The sequence below is a fragment of the Bidens hawaiensis genome, unplaced genomic scaffold, assembly GCF_021521415.1.
Source record: "Bidens hawaiensis isolate Kalapana, Puna unplaced genomic scaffold, B.hawaiensis_p1.1 tig00002977_1, whole genome shotgun sequence".
In the NCBI taxonomy this organism is placed as follows: Eukaryota; Viridiplantae; Streptophyta; class Magnoliopsida; order Asterales; family Asteraceae; genus Bidens; species Bidens hawaiensis.
Genome location: NW_027491160.1, coordinates 1753361 through 1776572, shown reverse-complemented (window position 1 = coordinate 1776572; position 23212 = coordinate 1753361). Strand labels below are relative to the sequence as shown.

At 38.9% G+C, this 23212-nt stretch overlaps 1 pseudogene; it reads right to left on the bottom strand.

Annotated features, from left to right (window-relative positions):
• Window positions 1-9531: 9531 nt before the first annotated feature.
• Window positions 9532-10810, bottom strand: LOC143621832 (putative F-box protein At1g30920; annotated as a pseudogene).
• Between the last annotated feature and the right edge of the window lie 12402 nt (window positions 10811-23212).

Sequence of the window (23212 nt, the reverse complement as noted above, 5' to 3'; positions counted from 1 at the left end):
ATTCTCATTGTGAATTTGTTCATGAGGATAGTTTTATCACATATGGTTTTGTACGTTTTGAAATTGCTCCGATTTACAGAAATCCTAACCAAGGTTTTGTTCTAATTATGATATCTATATCGGAAATTATTGCAGTGACGGATTATTCTTTTTGATGTTCCCATTGTGTTATTACTTTTTCTGTCATATTTTGCCATGGAGGGATAGTCAAGGATGATATTTGAGAAAATAATGGGTTTTTTCCCAAATAAAAAAAAAAAGATGGGTGGTTTAGCTTTTTGTATAGGGCCACAGAGCATGGGAAATAGAAGAGTATGCCAGTGAGTCACATGAGGACAAGTAAAACATATAGGGAAAACTTTTTTAGTTTTAGCTGGCATTCTTTGATTGGAAGGTCAAATTCATTGTGGACGACTTGTTAACGTAGGGATATAATTGGAATTTTATGATTTTGAGGACGTAAAATAAATCTCTCTCTAATAAAAAAGCTATTTTGAGAATTATCTAATAATAATATGATTCGAGAATTTATTTTATATATTAAATGAAGAATCTCAATTAAATCTCTACATATTTCAAACAAGTAAAATTTTTTCCGCATAAATACAATTTATTCATACGTTAAATTTTTTTCTATCCAAAACCAATTTCTATCAACTCAATATATCAATATCCATCTACAAGTAGTTACATTGTGATGAATAATACAAAAAACCATCTTATATATTACGGGTGTTCTTCGAGTTATTTATTCGGGTTTCGGGTTGTTTGGGTCGGGTTGTTCGGGTTTGAGCTCAAAACAAATTGACCCAAGAACCGACCCAAATAAGTTCGGTTTGTTCGGGTTTCGGGTTATACGGGTCGGGTAAATTCGGGTTGGGTTTCGGGTTTAACCAATTAAAAAAAATTCCATCTACAAGTAGTTACATTATGATGAATAATACAAAAAACCATCTTATATATTAGGGGTGTTCTTCGGGTTATTTATTTGGGTTTCGGGTTGTTTGGGTCGGGTTGTTCGGGTTTGAGCTCAAAACAAATTGACCTAAGAACCGACCCAAATACGTTCGGTTTGTTCGGGTTTCGGGTTATACGGGTCGGGTAAATTCGGGTTGGGTTTAACCAATTAAAAAAAATTCCACCTTTAACAATATCATAAATTAAAAAACCGTATTCCGAGCCGTTATAAAACCATATTAAAGCCATATTCAACAATAGCAAATATTATTTAGCAAAACATGAAATTTATCATACAAGAATGCATTAGACGGGATGAAGGAGCGTCGTAGCATGTGGATTAATACTTGCGTAGATTGAAGAAACATGCTCAACAAATATTGGTTTAAATACTATACTATTTAGGTTTTTGAATTGAAGATACATTCTCAACAAGCTTTATGGTTATTAATACATTGGGATGTGATAGATCCAATATTAATTGGAGTCTTGAGAACAACCAAACAATAATACATAAGGTCACTGTGTTACTTCACCGTTAAACTACCATATAAAATTAGGGATACATGCATCGATGTATTATACTTCGGGTTATTCGGGTCAACCCAAATTTGGGTATTTCAACTCAAATGCCGACCCGAATATTTTATCTCGGGTTCGGGTTATGAGTTTAATCGGTTCGGGTGAATTCGGATTGGGTTACTTGGGTCTCGGGTCGCTTTGATTCGGGTTTCTGATTCGGGTACGGTTAAAAAACAAACCCCTATTATATGTTTGCATTAAATGTCAATAAAAAATTTACAACATACATAATATCCGACGTATGGAGGGCACCGAACCCTTATAATATCCGAGATATGTAGGGTGCCGGACCCTTATAATATCAGAGGTATGTAGGGCAAAATGCTCTTTAAAACGTAGAGGTAATACGAAAGTAATGTAAGCATAAGTAAGACAACATTAATTATGAAAGAATGTATGAACGTATGTATGTATGTATGTATGAATGATAGACGAACATGTAAGTATTTAATACGTATCTCCGGACGCGTATTAAAAAGTAAGTGAATGTAATGTATGCTAATTGATTAATCAGAACTCACTTAGCGTAGCTGACTTTTAGTATGCAAGCAGGTGTATAGATAGAGGCAGGTTGCTTGATGGAGACACGTGACAGTAAGATGAAGACTGACATCGTCAAGAAGAAGATTCATGTGTTATTTATATTAAATGTTAAAGACTTGTGTTAGGTTGTTTTAAACGAGTATTTGATGAATGGTTGAATGTATGACTTTATATTCCGCGATTTGTTTTAATTAACTCTGATTTTCGAATTATGTGAATGAGTAAATCCAACCCGTACGATTATATGGCTCCCGGGACCGGGGCCTTACACAGATATTATTTTCTATTATTTCTGATGGCCTAATTATGTGTAAACATATTAAATTATCTTAATTTGTTGATTAAAATTTCAAACAAAAAGTCTTTTTTATAAACGCTTTAAAATTATTATTAAAGTGTACACCATATATATTCAATTTCTTTGGTTTTAGTCAAGTCGAATAGTAGATGGTTAATTATTTAAAATTGAATATCTAACAACACAAAACTAGAATAAAACATATGTGCGTACAAAATTTGAAATTAGTGATTGCATAACAAGTTTAATGGTTTTTTTGGAAACAAAACATCAACTTATATTTATTAGGATGGTTCGTTTAAAAAAAAGTTGTAATTTGCGTATTTTATGTAATATGTATATTTTGTATTGTGTAATTTGTGTATTTCATGTAATATGTGTATTTATGTACCTTTTCTATTATATGTAATTGACAATTTATATAATTTTGTGTATTTTATGGTCGGGTTAACTAATGTAATTTGAGTAATTTGTGTATTGTGTAGTAATTTGGATAATTTGTGTAATTGGGACAATTTTCGTAATTTATGTAGTTTTTGTAATTTGTGTAATACATATAATTTATATAAATCATGTAATTTGAGTAAATTATGTGTTTGTGCAGGTAAGTTCTTACATGCGTGTAGAGTGTAAAAAAAGAAAAAAAAGATTATCCGAAATAATCCAAAACGGTTTTTAAAAAGAAAGAGAAGAGTTAGCGAATAATGTGTTAATTTGAAAGGATCAGCTAAAAGAAAGAGAATCGTTGTTGTAAGAGTTATAGAGAGTGTTTTTATTTTTTATTTATTTATTTTTTAGTAATAGTTTTAGGTATTTTTATTTAAAAAATAAATTTATATTAAATTTGACATTCACTTAATATAATATTTTACATTTTGATTCATTTAAATTTTTAAAATTTGCTATTTTTTGTTAGAGATTATTATTATAACTTGTATAACTAAAAACGAATGTCAAGTTTGATTTGTCTAAGAAAAATATATGTACACAAAATCTTATATAATTTTGTTTAGGAGATTTAAATATACGTTGTAATGTCTTTTTTATAAACAGTTTATTTTTATTATTTAAAAATCTATTCAAACTAATTAGAAAATAGAATTGAAAAATTGATAACAGAAAAATAATATGATGTCAAGTTTTTTGTCTTTTCTTTTGAATATTTTTACCTTTATATTCTTTCTCTATATAATACTATTTTTTCTCTTTCATCTCTAAATATTAAATTTTGATTTAATCACAATCACAAAATACAAATGAATTAATTAAATGCGTGACTACAATCAATTCTTAAACTTCTTAAAACTCAATTGGTTTTTAAAACATCTCTCTCTATATGTATATATATAAATATAAAGTTCTTAATAATGTTCTTAAGAACCAATCGTAGCCACACATTTAATTAATTCATTGGTATTTTGTGGTTGTGCGCGCGCACACACACATATATAGTTATTATTAATTATTGAACAATATTTCATAATACTAACCGCTCATAATACCAACTGTGAGGTTGTGTGACATTCGTCAATTTTTGATTCGGATTTGTATTTGTAAACTCGACCCGTTGGGTCATTTCGATGTATCAATTATTATTGATAAAAATGTTCCCGGTATTTGTCGTTCAATGTTCGTTGTTATTCAAATGTTTATAAATTTCCAAACCTTAAAGTAATCGAGCCGTAAGGGTTAAATGCATAAATTATCCAAAACCAAAAATTATATAATTCATTTATAAAAGTCCAAGGTTAGAAATGAAAATTTAATTAATAATTTTCAACTTAAAAGATTATGAAATTTGAGGGGCTTAAAGTGTAAATATGAATTTTAAAATATAATAAATATATTAATTAACCTTACCCAGCCCCCCACCCCTTCCCCCGTCCACGCTTTTCCGGCGGGCCTCCGGCCACCGGAATCCGGTGCCGGAGGTGGCCGCCACCCCCTTAAAACACATTTTGTAACCGAATAACTTATATAAAACTCGATAATCGTCAATATAACATCCTAACAAACTAATTAATTGCGTATTAACACCGCGAATAACCCGTGATACTCGCCGGAATTTCCGGATAATCAAATTAATTACATAAACGCGTATACGCTCCTCTGCCCAGTATAAATAGATGCCTAAGCTCCTAAACAACTCGTTCACTCCTCTTAATTCCCCTCTAATACACGGATTTTCTGTAATTGGGAGCTTCTTTATTTTATTTTCCGGCAACCGGGTTTCGGCCAAAACAAAACATATTAAGGTAATTGTTATGTGTATTATAATGTCGATGAACCAATAAACAGAAACCCCAAGTTAATTATAACGAACATGGAACAGAAACCCCAATTGATAAATTAGGGTTTATGTTTTTGAAGATGAAGAAGATGAATTCTTATTATTATATATATCTAATTTTTTTCAAGTATAAAATGAATTTGATATACAGCCCAACTGGTTAGTCACTTGGTTAACACAAGACAGAACCCGGGTCATGCACCCTTTCTTTTTATAAACTGTTATATATTATTATTATTAATTAAACTAATTAGTATGTAAATATAACTGAAAACCATATCATAATGGATGACTTTCCCAGAACACTTGGTTAAAACACTTGGCATTCACAGCCAAGACCCGGGTTCGAAACCCGGGTCAATCACTTTTTTTTTATTTAAATTTTTCAGTTTATTATAATAACTAATTTATCCTTTTTAATCAATTAAAAATCAAAATAAAATTTATAAGAACCTTTTTGAATTAAATAAAAATTATGTAAATTAACTATAAAATATATCTCGCCATTTTACATCTAAAAATCAAGTTCCTCGTTTTCGTAAGTCGTTGTTAAAAATCGTTTAATAAACGTAAAGTAAACTTTAAATTCCTAAAAATTGTTTTGCCAACGCAATAATTGTAACTATAACTTATAATCAATAGTTCAAGCTTTTTAAACATATAAACTTCGTTTTCTCGCCGTTAAAATATTTAAATCATATTAATAATCGATTTCCATTAAAACATAAATAATAATATTATAATCAAAGAATAGAAAATAATATAGAGTTTTCATTACAAGTTATACAATAAAAACACCCCGTATGATTATCGATTAAGTCTTGTCCTTACTTATTTTAGATCACACATTTCGGCTTTCGTGACGCGTTTGGTTGCTTGCATTATTCAACGCTTTCAAGCTTCTTTTATTACCTTATTCATAATGTGAGTTTTTCACAACCCCGTTTTAATGTTTTGGGGTAGCATATGTATCCTTACAAAGATTCAAGTATTATTTCTTCTATTACAAAACTATAATTCGTATATGGACTTGTGTGTTACTTGTATTACTTGCACGAATATTACTTGCACGATTGAGAAGGCTCATTAAGTATGATCATACGCCCCCCTTTGCACATCGAGTGGAAAATGGCCTCATTATCCAAGTACGTTGGTTGTTACCAATTGGAAAGGACCTTACTTGCACGATTATCCAAGTACGTTGGTTGTACCAACTGGAAAGGACTTACTTGCTCGTTTACCACATGTCTATGAATTGTATGGTTTTTATGTACGTATTTAAACTGTGGAAACTCACCAGCTATATTTATAGCTGACCATATTTTATACATATGTTACAGGTACCGTGATTAGAGGTTGAAGTATTGAAAACACTTAGATTACTTAGGGTATCTCAATAAAAGAACTATTGTTATGGTTATGTTTTGGTTTGAACTTGTATTGTTACTTTCGAACTTGTGTTACTTGGCTTATTAAATGAATTAATGTTATTATGGTCACTTAATAGTGCCACGTGTGTTTGAGCAATCTGTACGTCACACTCGGGCGTTTCCGCTTAAGCCGGGGTGTTACAGGTTGTCAGTCGAATCTCAAGCCCACTTGGGTTTTCGTCATACTTTGTGTTACTTTAGATATTTCTAATCTTGTGGCGGTACAACAACCGTCAAATGGCAGAATGGAAGTTGGCGGCATGATTTCTCGGGGGAACGCTCAAACCAAACTCTGAAGACAACGTGAGCCTGGTTAAGATAAAATAGTCTTGCCAAATTGGAACAACAGGGATCTAAAATCCGGAGAGTGCAGTGACTTAAACATAAAAAGAAAGTCACCGTTCTAAAAAAAGAAATATTTACCTAGACACCTCAAATCTTAAATAGTAGTTTCTCTCATCACTTAGTAGCATTTGAAGAATTAGATTCATCTGCAAGGTTATTTTATAAATGGGGAAAAAAATGAGAAGGGTTTTTGGTCATAAAAAAACCACTCAAAACAAATAATGAAAAATTAATTAAAAAAAATCATAACTCAAAATTTAATAAAAAAACAAAAAATATGAAATCACAAAAATGTTTCCACCGCCTTCTTCATTCACAAAATAATAATAATAATAATAATAATAAACTTGAAAAAGACATAATTTTGATGAAAAAAGATCATTGTCTTTTTATTTGTAATCGTGTATTTATTTTCGTCATTAATTGTGTCTTTTTTCGGTTAACACTGTATCTTTTTTTCTTAATATTGTGTTATATTACTCAAAATTGTATTACATTTTTTTCGGGATTGTGTTATATTTTGCGACATATTGTGTCTTTTTTATTTATCATTCTATTGTTTGTTCATTTTTGGCATTATGTTTTTTCAGCGTTTTTTTTAAAGGGCATGACAGGGGAAACATTTTGGTGTTTTTAAATTTTTTTTGTTTTTATTTATATTTTGTATTATGATTTTTTTTATTATTTTTTAAAATCTTTTAGAAATTTTTTATGTGGCCACAAATCCTTCTGGCACTTATTATTTTTGTCTCCATTTGCATTATGAACTTTTCCTTTAAGATTCATATGATATTTTATATTTGAATAACCTTATTTATAATAAAGCACTTACAAATAGTATATACTACTATATATTTATTCCTTTTGCTTTTGACATTTTTAATTTCCTCACGTCTGAAGCCATGAAGTTACTTAGTTAACCTGGGTCTTGCATAGCAATCCTTTAACTCAAAGATCAGTCAATTTAATTTTTTAAAAAATGGGTTTTTAAAATTCAAAAAAAGAAAAAATGGGTTTTTACAATTCAAAAAAAGTAACGTAATCACTTTCAGTTTTTTTTGAACGACTAATTTGGATCACTCACGAACCACTGAAGTATCATCGTGCCACCAGTGGTACCACGCGATCATATCCACCACCAAGCCACCAATTCAGGAGGAAACTCAATATTTTGAGAAAAACCACCTCTTGTAAGATTCAAACCCAGAACCTTATGGTCACTAAGTCTTATCTCACCACCAAGATACCATTGGACTAGAAGCCCTTGGTAACAAAAAGTATTAATTAGATTAAACCAAGAGATTCAAACAATATGACAATAACAAAAAAATATTATTTAGATTAAACCAACAGATTCAAACATTATGACAATAACCTTAATCTCTTGAATCTAACTTATACTCCAGTTTATTTAACACTAACAGAGTTATTCAAGTATCTAGGATGAACCGAGTACATTAATATGCAAAGGGAATTTTAAACAAAAGATACGAAAATACATTTTATTTTTAGTACATGAAATTGAAAACAGCTACTAAAAACACACTGAAGACCATACACTCTCTTCCACCTCCTTTCTCCTTTTATAAGCCTTTCTTTTAGATAAACTTCATGTCATTTCTTTTGTCTTCACTTTTCACATGTCATCACCATGATCTAGTATATTTCTTTTTTCACTTTTTCACATGTCATCTCCATGATCTAGTATGTCTGTTGAAAATTTTTCTTTCGTTTGTATTATTGTGAGCCAAAGGCGTCTCCGCTGGAAGGCACCAACGAGGGACGGGTGGTGTTTGCCACTGGCACCGCTGGCCACATGTGCCGGTTGGACTGCAAATCGGTACCCACTCCGTATAGTCTTAAGACTGATATCTCTTCGTCAGACTTCATATTAGATCAAAATGTTCTTTAAAAATCTTGTGAATTATATATAATTGATATCTCTCTTTATCGGACTTCATATTAATTAAATCAAAATGTTCTTTAAAAATCTTATGAAGTATATAATCGTATCTTTAAAGTGAAAGACTTATAAATCTTAATCCTCAAATCAATGTTTTCATAACCAGACCGGACACTGAACCGGACAGCCAACCGGTTCATAGGTTCAATCGGTTGGACTGGCCGAACAACTTTGGTAAAAAAAAGACGAGGTTTGGCTGGAAATATGATTTCTCAAAAAATAAAAAACAATATTTTTTTCATTGAAAACCGGTTCAACCGGTCCGGTTTCCGGTTTGACCTGTCAAACCGGTTCGGACCAGCCGGTTCTCTTGTAGCCGAGAGAATATATAGAACCAGACGGTTCGGTGGACCGAATCCCGGTCGGACCGGTTCGGGTCTCAACAACATTGCCTCGAATCAACATTGCCTCAGAATGTTTTGACTCTTGAGAATCAAAACTCATATTATCCTTTTGTTTGAAAAATCTTAATCCTCAAATGTTTTTGACTCTTTTTTTAAGTATCAACACTCATATATATATTATTATCCTTTTGTTTGGAACATGCTCAACATACAAAGTCGTTAAATCAAGTAGGTTATTATCTACAAAATTCATGATTATATCTATAAAAAATCTTGTAGAATTAAGAGAACTTTTTATAATCTGCAAAAAAGAGAAGGCTATATATGACACAAAAGAGATTTTTATTTTTTTTAATTTTTTTGCGGTGATGCAGTCTGAAATTTATAATTTATAAATACAAAATTTCAATGTTTAGATTACAACAAAACAGAAGACAAGCGGCGCCACTACACCTTTTTCATTTTTTAAATTGTTTGTTTTAAAACAATATTATTATTATTTTGTTAGGAGATAATGGAGTATTCGTAACAAATCTACGACTTTATCTAAAACCTTTTTACCATTAAAATCTATCAACCAGCTTGTTCTTAACTTTATAAATCTAAACAATACTTTTGATTTTTTAAGACAATTTTATTTCTTAAGGTTCTTGCTTCCTGTCAAAAGCTATTACTTATTTTTCTTAATGGTTACGCACCAGAGCATTATATACACATAGAAATCAGTTTCGTTACCTTAACCTGTCAAACTGAAGTTGACAAAATTCTCAAAAGGCACAGGAAGGAGAGGTGCACAGAGGCTCAGGTTCCTGAAACATCTGGCGATCGATCTAAGGGTTATATGAAACCAAATCGTCTAGAAATTTGACTGTCTCCCTTTCGTTGTAAAGGGAGAGATTGGGCTGATCAAGCAAAAGTAGTGATTCCGTGTAGGGAAACACGGAAAATGAACTCTCTACTCCATCAATCCCAAGATTATCTATATGCTTTGAGGAAGGCTCATAAACAAGAAGTTTGTAAATCCCTATACTATCTTCCCAAATTTCAATTATAGGTTCACCACTTATTCGGATTCCACGTACTTCGAATTGATCTCGTATGTTAACATTAACATTAACATTAATAATGAATAGCTCTGTAAGTGATTTTGAAATATCATCCTCCATCTTCCATACACGATAAATTGGAATATTAGCCTCTATGCCTTCAATCACAACAAGAGATTCCCTTAATTTAAACATGGACAAATTATAATGAGACTCGTGGGTTAAACTATCAGAGAGCTTTATTTCTCTAAATTCTTCACTTGTCAAGTCAAAAGAAATAATCAAATTACAAGACCTAAATCCACCATCCATGGTAATCCTATCAATAGGAAGCCAATAAAGTATTCCATCTAAAACTATCTTACAATAGCCAAATTGAATCGACTTGCGAGGGAGATTGCTATGTGAACTTCTCCAAACTCCCGTGCTTAATGTGAAAACCTCAACTTGATAAGGGATGTGAGTTATACTATCTAAATCGTTGCACCTCATAATATGTGTGATCTTGACAATCTTAGGGTCATTAGTCTCACGACAAACACCAAAACCTAGTTTAGTTTCAAAATTTTCATATGCTACATTAGGCACAACTGCGGCAACCGCTTTTTTAATTGAAAGATTCCTAAGAACAACCATATTTGTTTTAGAGTAGGGACCACCACGGCCCCTTGGGTAAACACCAAATAAACAAAACAAGCCGTGAGAGCAGCCGATTATACCACAAAGCATAAGCATGTTAGCGAGCAAGGGAGCGGTCGTAAAAAAATTATTTTTCGGGAAAGTATCATCATCAACAATTGAAACAAATTTATGCTTAAAATCATATGGATCTACAAAGCTTACAAGTAGATGTTGCATCTGTGTGTGCTGCTTGCTATAGAGAGCAACAAAATGAGAGCTATCGATAAGATTCTTCCATGTTTTAGAGACTGACCGAAACTAATCAACTGTTTGACAGGAAGCTTTTTGAGGATTTCAACTTGCATTTCGAAAGGTATGTTATCTGACATTTTGATTTGATTATGGTATGGTTTTCTAAGGTTAACGAAAGATGATGAATATTTAAGGATGCACTTCGGACAGGGGAGTGAGTTGATATATTGCTTTTGTTATGTGATTTGTCATCATTAGTATCAGCCAGTTTTTGGACATCGGCTCGGTGTTACCTTGCTGGCAACTACAATCTGCATCTTATTTCCATGTGTCACTTTGTTTGTCCCTGTGTCAGTGTGCACAACTGCTTAGTCAACTTAAAAATGACTTACATCACTGTTCAACCGGTTATGCGCAATAGCACAATTGCTTTGTTCATATTATTTAAAATAATTACATAATTCTATAAAATGTTTTGTTTTTTGCAAAATCCATAACCGAAATTGTTTCACTTATTTCAGTTAGTATGTCGGTTTTCAATGCGGTTCGTTTAAAAGATAGTTAATAACCAAAATCAAATTTAGCTAAAATTTCAAACATAAAAATCCATATCAGTTGAACTACTAGCAGCAGCAGCCAAAATACATAACATAAATTTTTGAAACTGTAACAACACTGAAATTATCATCTTCAATCTTATACAAGCCAGCATCACCAATAACACTACCAACACTCAAATCATATCACCAACATGCAAACTATCATTTCAAAGTGCATAGAGAATTGATGTTGAAACAATAAAATCACTTTTTGAGAATTTATCAACCAGAGAACACTGTATTATTGAAGAGGTAGGTCCCAGCAGAGCCCAGTTGGACCCGCAAGACTCACCTTGAAGAGGAATGTCTGCGCAGAAACCAACTGGATCCGCAGGACCAACCATGCTCAGAGACGTGACGTCCTTACGCGCAGTACGCAAGCTGGTCCCGCAGGAAATGCCTCCCAATGGTGAAGGACTCCGCCTGTTCCCGCAGCCTCGGATACAAGCCATTAGGGAAGGCCACCCGCGCAGCATGGCTACACGCACAAGGCACTTAGCTCTCGATCCTTCAGTGTCACCTGAAGGAATGAGCCAAGCCGGGAGCGATCCCGCACAGAGGCGGGAGGGGGAATACTCCCGCCAAGCCAGTCCGTATACTGAAGGATCTTTTACTGTACCTGACGAGGTATGGGCGAAAGATCTGATCAGAGATACGACAGCTCACTGATACAGTATGGCGAGCAGCATGCTCCTGTACTGTATCACTATTAGCCGCTGCATACTCACCAACTACTGTCATACCACGTGCGTAGCCGGCAGTTGGTAGAAAGGGAATAGTGTGCAGCAGGCCTGGTCACTATCAGCCACTGCCTGCCCACCAACTACCAGCAGGGCACGTGCGTAGGCTACTGTTGATGAACAGGAACACTGTTGCAGCCGGCCATACCTCCTTGGAAACCTACCTTCGGCTATAAATACCCCAAATGGTATGACCATCTTATCTTATCTGGTATTATCCAATAACATATCTTACTACATTATCATCATATTATACCTGATATCTGCTCTAGCAATCTCTTAATATACTTTTATATTTAAAGAGCAATCTAGTCTGATTCTCACGCCGGAGGGTGGTCACAAGGAGGAACCCCCCCCCTTCTCAGTGACGAGCTCACGGTGTCTGTTTTGCAGGTTATCAGAAGAACCATCTTCCAAGGGTCTAACCCCTCGTGGGAAACAGCTATCCAACCCCCAGGTTACCAGTAATCTGCCCGGGGTCCGGTTAGTGTTTCTTCATTGGCGCCATCCGTGCATAAAGCTAGAACAATTTTCTCCAGTTTTTTCAAACTTTTACAAAGATGGTTAGAGAAATTCCGGTAACCACAACCCCAGCTACTGGGGGGAATACTGGCAACACAGTTTTTACAAACACTACTCCGGCTACCGAAGCCGGAGCAAGTGAAGTAAATTTTACGAACACTACCCCACTTACTAAAGCAGGGGCAAGTGCAGTAAATGACCGCCTACTGGGATCCACCGATACCCAGTTTGAGAAACGAAGACTCCCCCGCCAGACTCTCGATGAAGTTAAGGCATGGGCGGAGGCACGACAAAAGGAATTCCAGGCTGAGTTGGACGAACGCTTGCGTTCCGTGCAACAGGCCGACGAATTCGAATACTGGGAGGATGACTCGGGGGAATCCGACTCCGACGTGAACCCTCGCCATAGGGCAAAAGGGAAGCGTAAGGAAATGGAACCCCAACCGAAAAGGCATTTTGGACAAGCCTACAAACCAAAAAGCACAGGTGGAAGTCCACGAGACTTCTCCAAAACGTTCAGACCAAACGTTGCAAATGCAGGAACGTCCAAATTTGCAAGGGACATTGCTGAAGCAATCGCCCCAAGGAGTGCCAAACAAATGCCCAACATAGGCACATATGACGGTATATCTGACCCAGACGATCATTTGAACAGGTTCATAGCGGGGGCAACCGTTAGCAATTGGACGGAACCCACGTGGTGCTACATGTTCCAAATGACACTTGTGGGGGCTGCTAGAGCTTGGTTTGATCGTCTACCGGTCAACCACATCTACGACTGGGCAGACTTCGAACAGAAGTTTAGCCAACACTTCAGCCAGCAACGGAAATATACCGAGGAGCAATGAACAATCCTCAAATGTATACGAGAGGAAGATGAATCTCTGCCAAACTTCATCACTCGCTTCAACTCAAAGAAGCTAAGTTTGGGCAATATCAGCGAAGATCTTGTTTGCGCTGCCTTTATCCAGGGCGCGCATGACCCAGAGCTCATCCGCACCCTAACGGGTAAAGATGGAATGCCATCCACATGGGATGGCATCATGACAGCAGCAAAGCGCTATGCGGAAACGGAGAAGCAACTGGGTAGAGATCTCCCACAGAGCACAAACCTCTACACCCAGAGGACGAGAGAAGACAACGTCCTCACCGCCCGACTAAATAAAAAACGAAAGCTAGGCATTTGGCAGTCAAGGGTAAACTTTGACACCTCATCCGGCTTACAACATCGGTTGGGCGGAAGGGATAATGTACAGTCGCACCGGAACTCCAGATGGACGCCACTCACCAAAAGCGTCACTGAGATATTCGCCACTGAAGAGCTCCCATGGCCAAAGCCTCCAATAATTCGACATCGTCACGATGCTGATCGAAGCAAATACTGTGACTTTCACAAGACAAAGGGCCACAACACTGAAGAATGCATAGATGTAAAAGACATGGTCGAAGCATTTGTCAGAGATGGGACGCTCGCGCACCTCGTGGCGTAATAAAGGCTGAGCAGGCGAGTGCGTATAGAACCCCAGCTGGGGAAAACACGAATCAATTCCAGCTTCAAAATCGAGACTACATGCTGCGTAAAGAACGAGATCCCGAACCAGGTGCGTATCGGCTCGATGGCACTCCCATCCCAACAACATGGAAGGGAGCTCATTTACACAGTGTGCATGTAAATCAATTCCAATCTGTAAAGAAAAGGCCAAAGAGCCACTTCTAATGGAAATGATTCTCTTTAAGAACATCGAAGCTGATGATTTTACATTTGTACTTTTCTGAACTAATATGTCGGTTTTCACCGCATAATAACGTGAAGTCATTGCATGGGAAGGCGGTCCTACCCGCACGAACCCAGCAACGTGACAAACCTTCACGCAGGTCAGTTGAAGGGGAAAAAGTTCAGCACCCTAAAAATGAAAGTGCCGGTTTATCCGCATGAATCATTAAAGGAAACTGAATGAAAACCTATCAACAACCGCGCGTCGAACGGTTAAACTATGCAACACTGGTGACGGCATTCACATTACGTGAAGTCGTTGCGTGGGAAGGCGGTCCTACCCGCACGAACCCAATAACGTTGCAAACCTTCACGCATGTCAGTTGAAGGGAAGTTCGATTATCCCATTAAATGAAAGTGCCGGTTTATCCGCACGAATCATTAAAGGAAACTGCACTAACCTATTGACAATTGCGCGTCGAACGGTTCAAAACAAAAATTCTAAAAAGGATGAGGAAAACCTACACGCAGGTCAGATAAGGGTAAAGTTTTGCCATCCTAAGTGCAAGTGACGGTCCTACCCGCACAATCACGAAAGAGGAAGCAAAACTTACCTATTATCAACCACGTTCAAAGGTTAACTTATCCTCAAAAGGTGAGGAAAACCTACACGCAGGTCAGATAAGGGTAAAGTTTTGCCATCCTAAGTGCAAGTGACGGTCCTACCCGCACAATCACGAAAGAGGAAGCAAAACTTCACACCTATTATCAACCACGTTCAAAGGTTCAATTATCCTCAAAGGGTGAGGAAAACCTACACGCAGGTCAGATAAGGGTAAAGTTTTGCCATCCTAAGTGCAAGTGACGGTCCTACCCGCACAATCACGAAAGAGGAAGCAAAACTTACCTATTATCAACCACGTTCAAAGGTTAACTTATCCTCAAAAGGTGAGGAAAACCTACACGCAGGTCAGATATAGGTCTAAAGTTAAAGCCATCCTACTAAGTGCAAGTGACGGTTACACCCGCACAATCACGAAAGAGGAAGCGAAAACTTTAGTCCATTATCAACCACGTTCAAAGGTTTAACTTAATGCCTTAGAAATTTCGAAAAGGAAAACCTACACGCAGGTCAGATAGAGGTTAAAGTTTAGCCATCCTACCAAGTGCAAGTGACGGTTTTACCCGCACAATCACGAAGGAGGAGGCGAAACTTTAACCCATCATCAACCACGTTCAAAGGTTCTTATTCTAAACACTTGGAAAATTGCTAATTTAAACTAAGTATGCAAGTCATAAGTTTATAAAGCAAGGAACCCAAGGAAATAACAATCTTATACGCAAAAAGATTAATATTTCACAATCTATTACAAGAATGGCTGGGTAACTACCCGCCTAAAAAGAATAAAACTATACAAGTCTAAGCAGTGGGAAGGGATCTTCAAGATCAAGCTTCAGGGCCGCTTCCACTTGGACCCGCTCCGTCAGAACGGGGTGGTTCGAGGAACGCTTTGAGGACAGCTAACCCATCATCAGCAGCAGCTACTTCACTCACCTTCTCCACCACTGGATGCGGGAAGGCGGCGTACTGGTTCACTGCTTGGTCATAAGCAGCTTCAGTATTAACATTGAATAAAGGGAAGTTGGAGGGCGGAAAGCCTCTCTCAGCAAACCCTAGACCAAGCAGGAAGCCAGTCTTCTCCCCATCCTCATGAGAAGCGTTGAGGGCTGCGCTCATTGCATCGTCGTAAGAGGTCTCTGAAAAGACCCGACGCACAACCTACAAAGAAAATATAAGTGAACTTTATTTTACAAAGAAAGCGTGAAGACAGTTAAAAGTACCTGAGGCAACGCTTCTCGAAGTAGCCATTGGAGGGTAGCTTGCACTTCGTCACGGGCGCGTTCGGCTTCGCTTTGGTTCAGATTGGCAAGTAATACTTCCTTTGTGGCAGCCTCTTCGACGCCCTTAAGCTTCCGCTCGGTTTGGTCAAGCACCCCCCTCTGGTCAAGAATCTCCTGCAGCTTCTTGGCATCTTCCATTGCCAAGGCGTCATGAGCATGCTGAAGAGCCTTTAATTTGCATTTAAGCTGCTCATTCTCTTCGCGAAGAGGCTCAGCAACAGCTTCAGCCTTGGCAGCCCTCTCGGTTGCGTTTCGCGCAGTCTCCTTAGCTAGCCGAAGCTGTTCATTAACAGCTTGGGCAGCCTTAGAGCGGGCCTCGAGTCGCGCCTGAACTTCAACCTCGAGGGCCTTGAAGGCCTTCTCTTTGTTGGCAGCAGCCGCGGCCAACAGTTGGTTCTCCTCCCGCAGAGCCCGCGTTTCAGATATTTGCTTGGCATGAGCTGCTTTTAACTTGTCGTTTTCACGACAAAGCAGCTCGACGCGGGGCTGCATCCGGGCCTGGAGAACCCGAAGCTCATTGGTTAGCCTACCCTCCTGGTAGCTAGCCATGGCTTCCCCCAACGCACCATGAGGAGCAGCGTGGCGAGCCCAGTCCACGCACTCCCCAGGGGTGCGAAGGGTTGTTCCTCGGCGGATGTTCCATCGTGGAACATACACTTCATTGGAATCTGACACTGCAAAAGAAACAAAGGCAGTTAGGAAAAGATGATAAAAAATATACAAGGGAAAAAGAACCCTACGTACCTGTAGGGTCAATAACAGGCCGATAGCCGCCAAACCCATCACCTGAACCTAAAGGAAATCCATCCAACAGGTCAGGCAGACGGGAAGGTGGCATAGATCGGCGGGAAGTCCTGCGCGTACCTGATGGTCCGGCCGTCGGTGCCGGTGGCGCAGGCATGGTGGCAGCCGCCGTGGTTGCCGTTGTTGGCGCCGACTCATCATCAGCAGCAGCAGTAACCGCCGGCTCCGTGAAGGATGCTGTAAAAATTGCACTCACGGCCGGCGGTGACGTCTTCTCAGCTGGAACAGCCTCAGGAAGGCTGGAACCAGCGGAAGCAGGCGCAGACGCCTGGGTCGACGCCTCGGGAAGGCTGACCGAGCCTACCGTCATTGGCGGGGGAATACTCGCTCCAGCTTCACCCTGGAATGCGTCAACATCCACGCCTGCACAAAGAGTGTTAGAAATCTATTTGAAGCAGTAAATTTATAGACAATTATAATTGTACTTACGGGTTTTCTTGAGCCTGAACGTACGGACGAGCGGGGGAGAACCCGATGGAGCTGGCCTCTTGATACCGGTAACCGTCGTTGTCGCGGCCTCCCCGGAGGTAACACTGTAGCCCCCGGAGCAGTGGTCTCCTCACCACCGGGTCTCCCCGCCACCTCTTCACTATCTGACTCGGAGTCAGATAGGACTACCGGGCCGGCAGTGGACACCTTCTCCTTGCCCTTCCCGGCGGCAGCCTTTTTCTTCCGCACCAACGGAGGACCTTCTGCGGATTCCTCAGAAGAAGAAATGTCAAGAACTCCAGCAGCAGGCACAGCATTGAGGGGTTCAGGGTAGAAGATAGGCTTACCAGGCCGTCGGTGGCTCAGGATCTCTTGGCCCGGCGGGTAAACCTCCACGAACCGACTCGCAGTTTGCTCTAGGATGGGCAACTCGTTCTCGTCCAGAGCACGAGTACCCATCCGTGCGGGACCATCTTCCTCCCGCGGATTCAGGAGCGACTGTAGGTCGTTCCCCTCTGAAATAAACAGGAAAGTTAGAAAAAAGTCAAAATCAACAAAAAGAAACAAGACATACCATAAGGGACAGAGTTCGAACCATATTCAAGGACGATCGGAACCTTCTGCGCATTCGCCGCCTTCCACACTCGGCTCATCCCCAGCATTACCATCGCTGACTCCGGAAAACGGAAAACCGGGGATTGGACCCGGGATATCTTCGAGAACCATTCCGCCTCCTCGTAGTTGGGGGCGTGAAGGCTCTGAAGTGCCTGGCCGTTCTTGAACTTCATGGCAATGGGGATGGCGCGAGCGGATATGAAGAAGAACTCTCTTCTCCACGAGCGAAGACTCCGCTCGGTGGTACAAATCTTTAAACCCTTAATCCGGGTTGTAAGACTGTACCACCCCTGGATGCACCTCCAAGTGTAGAAGGTCATCAGGCGGTCCACATGGGGCTCGATGCCCAGAATCCGGCACACCCACTCAAAATGACGAATCTTGGCGATCGCCATGGGGTGCAGCTCGGTCAAATGAACGCCGTGCCTCTCAAGGACACGGTACACAAACTTTGTCAACGGGAACCTAAGGTTCCCGTAGACAAAGAATGCAGCATAAACCCCGATCTTGCCACTAGGGGCATCGTACACAGTATGGTGGGGTTCAGGAAACTCAGGCTCGAGAGACTCGAGCATGAACTTCCTGACGATATACTGGTACAGATCGAAAGGAAGAGAACACTGGCACTCGCCAGCAGTCTTCTGATCGTCGGCATCATGAGAAGACATTTTTGCAGAAAGAGAAGTGATTTCGGGAAAATGCTTGCCTGAAAAAGGGGAGTATTTGCCGGAAATCACTAAGAAGAAGAAGAAGAAAGGTGAAAGTGTGAATTGCAAATAACCCTCTTCCCCTTTATATAGTAATCGCAATTAATGCGGTGAATTTAATGCGGAGGAGAGAGAAATCAAAGGTGCAATGAAACTATGACACGTGGCAAAAAGCAGGCTGGCAACAGCTGTTGAAAGGACGTGTGCCAGTAATTTCGCGGCCACGCGCCCGAAAAATCACGCCCACGCGCCTGAAAAAGCGACTGGAATGACCATGTTCTGTCACGTCACCATAACTTCCTGCACGTCCTGACACAGTCAGAAGAAACTGTCGCACGACGTTTCAGAGGTTTGGACTGTTCTTATCTTTTCACCAACTCTTCGAATTTCAAAATTCAAAATTCGAAAATATTAAAAAGCGGGAAAATACCCCTTACCTTGGCAAACAAGTAACCATAAGCCGGGTGCGGGTACAGTGTAAAGGCAAAACCCTTCACATACCTAGCACCCGCAGGGAATTGAAGCCAAGAAAACCTTGGCAAAAAAGTAACCGTAAGACGGACGCGGGTACAGTGTTAAGGCGAAACCCTTCACATACCTAGCACCCGCAGGGAATTGAAGCCAAGAAAATCTTGGCGAACAAGTAACCGTAAGACGGATGCGGGTACAGTGTTAAGGCGAAACCCTTCACATATCTAGCACCCGCAGGGAATTGAAGCCAAGAGCCTTGGCAAACAAGTAACCGTAAGACGGATGCGGGTACAGTGTTAAGGCGAAACCCTTCACATACCTAGCACCCGCAGGGAATTGACGCCAGGAATACCTTGGAAGTAAAGTAACCGTAAGACGAGCGCAGGTACAGTGTTAAGGCAAAACCCTTCACATACCTAGCGCTCCGCTGGGAATTGGAACCAAGAGGGGTCTTCTGGGCAATGCTTGCGGAAACGGAAATAACATCCCCGCATAGCAGGAACGTCGAGAACTACGTTGTTTGGAGCTCCAGGACGGAATTGGTGGTCTTAACATAATTGATCACTATGTTCAAACCTACCAAAACCTCATGGAAAATCCATACAACTGGAACTCAATGCTCCTGACTTGCGAGAAGGTTACAGACCTACCCGCATCATACCCAAAGATCAAACAGGAAACTCGGGCATTTCTGCAAGTGACAAGGACTTCCGCGGAAAGAATCCCCATGGAAAACCTTACAAAACCCTTTTCAAAACCCTTTGCTTAAGTCCAAAAGTTCACCTCACTTTATTAAACACGCATGAGAAGAACATTGGACTGGGGGGACTTGAAGAGGTAGGTCCCAGCAGAGCCCAGTTGGACCCGCAAGACTCACCTTGAAGAGGAATGTCTGCGCAGAAACCAACTGGATCCGCAGGACCAACCATGCTCAGAGACGTGACGTCCTTACGCGCAGTACGCAAGCTGGTCCCGCAGGAAATGCCTCCCAATGGTGAAGGACTCCGCCTGTTCCCGCAGCCTCGGATACAAGCCATTAGGGAAGGCCACCCGCGCAGCATGGCTACACGCACAAGGCACTTAGCTCTCGATCCTTCAGTGTCACCTGAAGGAATGAGCCAAGCCGGGAGCGATCCCGCACAGAGGCGGGAGGGGGAATACTCCCGCCAAGCCAGTCCGTATACTGAAGGATCTTTTACTGTACCTGACGAGGTATGGGCGAAAGATCTGATCAGAGATACGACAGCTCACTGATACAGTATGGCGAGCAGCATGCTCCTGTACTGTATCACTATTAGCCGCTGCATACTCACCAACTACTGTCATACCACGTGCGTAGCCGGCAGTTGGTAGAAAGGGAATAGTGTGCAGCAGGCCTGGTCACTATCAGCCACTGCCTGCCCACCAACTACCAGCAGGGCACGTGCGTAGGCTACTGTTGATGAACAGGAACACTGTTGCAGCCGGCCATACCTCCTTGGAAACCTACCTTCGGCTATAAATACCCCAAATGGTATGACCATCTTATCTTATCTGGTATTATCCAATAACATATCTTACTACATTATCATCATATTATACCTGATATCTGCTCTAGCAATCTCTTAATATACTTTTATATTTAAAGAGCAATCTAGTCTGATTCTCACGCCGGAGGGTGGTCACAAGGAGGAACCCCCCCCTTCTCAGTGACGAGCTCACGGTGTCTGTTTTGCAGGTTATCAGAAGAACCATCTTCCAAGGGTCTAACCCCTCGTGGGAAACAGCTATCCAACCCCCAGGTTACCAGTAATCTGCCCGGGGTCCGGTTAGTGTTTCTTCAATTATAGATCTCCACACAAAAGATCAAAACTTTCCCAAAGTAAAAACAAACCCCCCACAATCTAGGATTCAGCTAGTCATTTCTAAGAAGAAAAATGAAATACCCATCAAAGATTAAGGTTAGTCCTTTTCGACCACAAAATAATTGACCTGTTTTGAATTTGAAAACTAATACATGGATTAACAGAGAATATAAGTTTGACCGTACCTCTACGGAAACCAATTGAAGACTCTAATTTGCAATGCTGTGATCAAAGAGAATATCTAATACGAAGTGATGTAAATTACAAACCCGAATCATATTAAACTATAACGTTTGGCTGATCATGCAAGAATATTGTTTCCATGTGGGATACAAAAGTTTTACATGTTGGAGGAATCTGCCAAACAATTGAATAAACGAAAGCAATAATAAAACTGAATCTGTGTCCTGTGTAATCACACAGCCTTAAAAGCGATTTGAGCACTACCTGGGTACAAATAGATGTTGCCAATGGCTCTCCAAGGTTAGCACAGAAATGAATTGAAGTATTCTTGTGTACTTAAGAAGAAATCAATGATGAAAATTAAATAAATGTATGATCAGAATGTTAATGGTGATTGCCAATCTAATTAGGGTTAATAATAAAAAGAAAAAGATAAATGTTTTCTTTTTAATAACCGTGGAAAACATATATGATGGTTTTCAAACTAGTTAGATATATTAACTTTATAAAGGCTCATCTGCATTTTAGTCTTAACATGAGAATGTAGGAAATAATACCAATTTATAAAAAAATGAGAACGTAATAAACAATACCAACTAAAATACCAATCTACATAAACAATTATTTATAATAACAAAGAAAAAAACCTAAAAATTACAACAAAAGAATCAAAATAAAAAAGAAAACAATAACAGCAAATACTAATATCAGCAAAAGAAAAAATCTAATAATAACAACAAAATATAATAAGCAAATGCTATAACGTCTCATAATCGAAAATTAGCAAATAGAACAAAAAATAACAGCAAACACTTATAAAAATAAACCTAATAATAACAATAAATTGGTTCTCACTGTTTTCATGTTAAGAATAAAATGTATTTGATCCTGTTTCTATATTTAATAATATTAAATATGCCTTTTAATTTCTTTTTATTCCAACAATCCCCCACGAAAAAAAATAATAAAAAATTAGTCACAACAGTTCAAAATATTCTGATCATATATTGAGTTTGTTTAGTACATAAGTGTTAATATCTTACGATTTGAATTAACACGTTGTGGAGTAAGGCAACATTAGAATTTCATTAACGCCTTGTTCTTGAGTTTTTTAACCAAGGAAAGAAAAGGAAAGGAGATGGAAGGATAAGAAAGGGAAGGGAATGAATTTTTTTTAATTAGGTGTGTTCTTGAGTTGGAAGGAAATTAGAGGAAAGGAAAGGATAACTATGTTCTTAAGTTGGATGGAAAGAAAAGGAAAATAACACTTTTACAATTTTACGCCTCATCCATAATGGATTAAAAAAAAAACAACACACACTTTTAATAAGCAATAACGTCTCCAAAAAATAACCAACTAGTTTTAACAAGAAATGCAACGTTCCAAAAAAGTTCAATTCGGTTTCCAAAAAAAAAACATGTTTAATCAAAAGTTTCAAAACAAGTTTCAAATCTCATTCTCATGCTCCCATCATTTTACGTAACATATTCATCCGCTTGTTAAGAGGACAACAAAAAAGAGCCTGTGCTTTTTCCGGGCGCTCAACCAAAAAAAGATACGCATCGAAGATTTCCTCCTCTGACACTATGCCCATAATCTCCAACTCTTTGTAGATTTCCTCCTCTGAGTAAACACACCAAAAAGAGCCTGTGCTTTTTCCGGGCGCTCAACCAAAAAAAGATACGCATCGAAGATTTTCTCCTCTGACACTATGCCCATAATCTCCAACTCTTTGTAGATTTCCTCCTCTGAGTAAACACGTGCACGAGAACCTTCCATTACCTTGCATAAATCCTAAAATAGTAACAAACTTGCATAAATCCTAAAATAGTAACAAACAACATGTATTAGGCAACGAAATCATGTGAAGATAAATATATAAATTTTAGAAAAAAAAGTAATATTAAAATTTGATTGAATACCTTTGTGCTTTTACCAATAGCATTAGCAACATAATTGAACTCATAAGTGTTGTTGTAAATTCATCATCCTTCTCAAGCTTTCTTTTCT